We start from the raw sequence: 5609 nt of genomic DNA on the forward strand, positions 1-5609 counted from the left end.
TAGGAAGCATTGAAAGCTAGAAGATAGTGAAGCATGTTGTATTGGGTGCTTTGAGTACTCCAGGAGACTAGAAAAGCGCTATATAAGAATCAGTCCATTTACCCTTCAGCACTATCGATTCTTTTCCGGTTAGATTTTTGCCACAGTTTTTGAACTTATCAGCAAGAGATTTGCATCACCTTGGCCATTTAGGTAGATTACATCATAGACTTTGCTAAGAAGTCTGAATCAGACCTTGGACACTACAAGTGTGAGGGATCTGTTGTGAGTATAATCAAGAAATCTTTTGTTGTCACAAACTGAAAGGTCCTTCCCCCCTTTTCGTCTACAGCTTGCAGCACGTGTCAATGCAGCTCAACCAGTGTGAGGGAAATCCATGGAGGAGATTAAATAGGCAGCTTGCAAAGAACCACAGAGTTTGTTCACAGACAGCCTACAAAAACAATTCCAGATCAGTGACCATATGTAATTAACTGTTTTAGGTAGGTAGCAATGAAACTGTATTTGTCCGTTTTCTTAAATTCTTTCCTCCAGCCGCTGCGACTGTTTGTATCATGATGGCTTGACCCAGAGGTTGCCACTTTATGTTTGTGTCTTTGTCTGCAGCTCTAGTACAGGCTTGAGGTTTTGGCAAGAGTGAAGAGAGCAGGAGAGTGTTGTGGTGGAGCGGGAGGATGGAGATGGATGTGGAGGGGAGACAGGACAAAGAAGAGGAGGAGTGGACAGTCAGCCTAAAGAGTCATAAACAGAATTGAGGTAAAGAGTTCATGCCAAAGGAAGGAAGCCTATATAATTTCAAAGTCAAAAGTATAGAAATATACTACAATAGATCTCTCACCACAACTATAACCCAAACTTCTCTCTTTTACTTTCATATCACAATTTGGTTTTTTTATGCCCATGAAAAAGGATTCTGTAATACAGTAATTTACATTTTTTATCCTGTCATTTCATGCACTCCGGCCCTTTTGCCTTCTGTTCTCTTTCAAATTATATCTGCTCTCACCAGCCTCTTCTGAGGCCAATTTACCCTGGTACCGCTTTCATGCCACAGTCTGTTATTGTGCCTCAGACCAGGCTTTTCTCACTGCTATCCCAACAGAACCCCCACAAAAAAGTTGGTTACTGATGTCATCCACTATTTCAGTGAATGCCCTATAATCAGAACAGCTCTGCTTTGTGACTGGAGCTGCTCGTCTGAAAGGGACTCTGTGACTACTGTGGGACCCAAGAAAGAACATATGGCATCCTTTAAAGTCACTTAAAAAATGTGTGGAACCAATGACTTCCAGTGTTCATCAAATCAAATCTAAGCTGGTAATGTTGGTAGTGTTTAGTGATCTCCCAGTTCATGTCGCCTTTTGTTGCCAGAAAGGCAACAAAAGGCGACTTTGCAACTTTTTCTACTTTTTATCTCTCAGAATGATCAAAAACATCTATGATTTTACAAATAATGTCCTTAGTAGGGATATTGAATGTTCCCTAGCTAGTTGTGCAAATTCCAAAAAAGGGTGAAGGACTGCACCTTCAATCACTTTTTGACTTTCATGGTTCCAAAAGGGTAATTATGGCTATCTAGGTGCTCCTTTCCCCCCTCTGTGGAAAAGAAAATAGACTCAGATCATAAAGCAGAAAACACCAGGATGCAGAGGCTACTGGCATATAAAAGTGGGTCTGTGCTTTAGCAACGAGTCTTTTTATGTACAAAATACGAGTTATGAATCATACAAGCACCAATTTTTTTTCCATAAGTGTAATTATCCTGCAACACACAAATTGATATTTTCACCTTCACACACTGTTTCGATCAGAAGCTGGGCAGCTGCACCTCTGGTAAAGTGTGCTGTGTGCAGGCAGAGAGACTGATTATTATGGAGGAGCCAGAATCAAAAACAAAGAAGAGACACAATTTCAGGAGCATTTTTCTTCAAAACGTCTGAAACCCGAGCGTGTTCTGAGACTGTATTATTGCAGTTTACAAGCACTAATGTTTGCCAACTAACATTAGCGTAGTGATGAACACGATTTCTCAAAACTTACCTGAACACAGATATACTTGAGATTTCTGAATGTGCAGAAATGTATAAACAAAGTTAATGTGCACAGTTACCACATGTTTAGCAGGTGAACAAGAGTAGTGTGAACTCATTACACTCTGACTCATGTAATCAAAAAACACCAGTTGGAGCACTTTGTAAAACATTTTGATTCCTTCAACAGTTGCTGAATTAGCTAAAATTGGACAAGCTTTGTATTAAACAGCACATTGTGCTTTTGTATTTTGATGACCTACAATTATCCCTCATAAATATATCCACAGGGGGGCCAAATAAAATTTGCCACGTTTTACAACCCGTCATTAAGAGCCAGGGCTCCTTCTGTTTAACATCATCTAGCTGTCTAAATTAAAACAACAGCTGATAGCTGAGAAGAGAAACAGGTTTCTAGTTAAGAAATGGATGACATGTTAGACAAAGAGAGACTTCAGAGTTCAGGAGTCTTACAGACCCAGATGACTGTCCTGCTGCTGACCCTGCACCAGACCTGTCACTTAAGTGCATATCAGCTGTCAGCCAGCAGCAGAAAAAGCATGGGAACCTATCCTGGCTGACAATAAGAGGAGCAGTGCATCCGAGACAGAATGCTAGGGAGATGCTCACATTCACATTCATACCTGTCTCATTTAAAGTCACCACTGACCCTGTAGTGCATGTCTTTGGTCTGTGGACCAAGCTCTCAGATTAAATTTTTTCTGCCATGAAAAATTTTAAGGCTGGCATATACGAACATGCCTGCTGGTACTTACCGAGAGACATTATGCTACGAATATTCTTCAGACTTAAGAGATCCAAAGAGATTCCAGGGAACAGCTTCGTGAGCTGCTCCAAGAATTTGATTTAAAATGTCAAAAAGAATAATATCAGGAGAATTAAGGTAAGAAATGGGCACGCTCATGAAAAACTGTGATTAGACAGAGAGAGTGGATCAACACCTGGGGGACAGAGGGAACCACAACAAACTAGCAGAGTAAAAACTACAAAAAGATGAGAGCAAAAATGCACTTAATTAAGGCTGATTACCACCAAGGATCTGCAGATGACTGTTGTTGTTGTTGTTATACTAACATGTTCAAAATAAAGATACAGTACAATACAATAAAGGCAGAAAGTATCAGAGAAGAACAATAAGCTAGCAAAGGCTTCATACTCAGAGTTACAAAGGCCTGGATAGGTCGGTTAGAGTTTTTTTTAAGTAAGTCTGGTGTAAAAAATGTGACATCTAATCGTAAAACCTGTGTTAAGAACTTGATGGCCTTTAAGAAATGGCAAACTGGACCGTGTGGCTGGTTTCATGCATTCTTATAAGCCAGTTTTATAGAATGAAACTTAAATGGTCATTTAAATGATAAACCCAATAAAAGAAAATCTGCAGTAGGTTTTAAAGAACATGTGAAACAGGCAGAAACTGAACAAACCACTGGAAATGTTTGGTAAAGTGTAGATGGGAAGCAGATTATGATCTCAAAAATCACTTAAACATCCATATTAAATGTTCTTTAGGCCTAAAGCCTTTGACATTGTATTGCACTCTCAGACAAACTTCTCACACAAAGTTAAGATTCCTCTGTAAATTGTTTCTCGTGCAGTATTTCACCAAACGTAGAGATCATGTGTTAATTCAATCCCACTCCCACTCCTCTTTTTTCACAATTACAAATGAATGTTTGGAAATATTCCAGATACAAACGAACTTTCTTGTAGAATAAACAAGCTCAAAAAGATCAGAAGACCAAAATCTTAAAGGATGGTGAAATCTCAAACCACAGAAGAGGAACATTCTGTTTTTATATGTCAACTGGCTGAACAGTGACCTGGCAGACTATTAATAGTTACTGGCAGCCAGATGTGTTAGTAGGTTCAAGTAATGCTATTGTAGGAGTTTAGTATTATGTGTGTTTTTTTGCAGCACATTCACAGAAGGTGTTAGCTATAGGTGGTTTGTTTATTTTTGATGTATAAATGTAATCAAAAGTGTTTGCAGCACATAATGCATTATTATGAAAGAGAATGCAAAAAACTGAAGTGTGTGATGCTCAAACTGGCAAAAATAACTCCCATTTTCTACAAAGGAAGAAGCATGCCCTGCAGAAGCTGTAATGTTTTGAACCACAACCTCAACATATACATTTCTTTTGGTTGGGTACCTGTATCATGTAAGGAACAACCCAGAACTGAAGAAGCTTCTCGGATGAGAGGTGAAACGTCTTCAAGCAACTTAAAGAAGTCCAGACGCTTTTCTTTGCAAGCTCCTTAGACTACGATGACCTGGATGACTGAGAACCTTCACAGACCCTAAAACAACCCTATTTTTTTAAAAAAAAAAAAGTTGGGGTGATGTAGAAAATGTTAAAACAGAATGCAGTGTTTTACAAATTGGTAAACAGAGTGTTTTTTATATAGCGATTTTCTATTCTGCCTAAAAGTGCTTTATACAACTTTTCATGAATCATGGGAGTGTCTGGTTTTCCAGCTGGAGCCGATGCGATCCCTGTGTCCGCCCTCATGGGTGGAGTTCCTGGTGTTTCACCTGCGTTGGATCCACGGCTAATCAGCAGAAGGGACCAATGTTGTCCTCCACTCTCCACCAGTTCATAGATGGTAACTAGGCCTTCCTTCTGTCTCACTTATATGGTTATTTCTTCGTGTGTAATCTTGTTTCCCTGTGCTTCAGTTCCTGGTCACGACTTCCAAAACCCATCCACTGCCACAGTTTCTGTCAAGCACTGGTTCTACCTGCAACACTCAGCAGTGACTCTACTTGGAAAACTCAACTGCTCACTTCACTAACTTTCCTGCCCTCCTGCCCGCCCGTGCACTTCTAGGACATCCTCTGGAATTTCATGACAGACCACTGTGATCCTTCGTGCTCCTCTCCCAAACACTCCTTTGCTTGAAATTCTTTCAAATGTATAAATAAAACAGCTCAGCTGGATCCTGTTTCCACTGATCATCTGTCACACATCTCTACAGTTTGACTGGAGGTAAAATCAGTTGACTGGATATGATTTGGAAAGACCTGTAGGTCTCATAGTTAGGAGTGTATGTCAGAGCACAAACCAAGCCATGAATTCTAAAGAAATGTCAGACCTAAGATGCAGGAGGGGTACAGAACAGGTACCTTCATCATCTGTAAATGGTAGAAGCACCAGGATTGTTTCTAGAGCTGGTTGCCCAGCCAATCTGAGCAATTGGGGTAGAAGAGCCCTAATCAGTAGGTGATCAAAAACCCAAGTGTTCACTCTCACAGGGCTCTTTGGAGTTGGGAGAATCTTCCAGAAGGACAGCCATTTCTGCAGCACTCCACCAATCAGCATTGTATGGTAGAGTGGCCAAATGGAAATCACTGTTCAGTAAAATGGCAAAATATGGAACAAGTGAAGCGCTGTCAATACACTGTAGATTTAAGAAACTGTATTTTCTGTTCCACAAAACATACATTCTCCCATGAATCAAAAAGATTAACACCTGTACTATTAATCTGTGTCAGATATACTTTAAGGATGCATTTCTTACCTTTTTGTTTTCAAAATCAAGGCATGAAAATAGTTT

General features: G+C 39.9%; 1 long non-coding RNA gene across 1 annotated transcript; it reads left to right on the top strand.

Moving 5' to 3' along the window:
* The first annotated feature begins 609 nt into the window (after positions 1-609).
* Positions 610-5408, top strand: LOC102310858. Its single transcript, XR_316157.3, has 3 exons — positions 610-756; positions 4531-4658; positions 4732-5408. It is a non-coding gene; the product is annotated as an uncharacterized LOC102310858 (long non-coding RNA).
* The last annotated feature ends 201 nt before the right edge of the window (positions 5409-5609 follow it).

The sequence above is a fragment of the Haplochromis burtoni genome, unplaced genomic scaffold (genome assembly GCF_018398535.1).
Source record: "Haplochromis burtoni strain Fernald_Lab_line unplaced genomic scaffold, NCSU_Asbu1 Contig_10, whole genome shotgun sequence".
NCBI classification, from domain to species: domain Eukaryota; kingdom Metazoa; phylum Chordata; class Actinopteri; order Cichliformes; family Cichlidae; genus Haplochromis; species Haplochromis burtoni.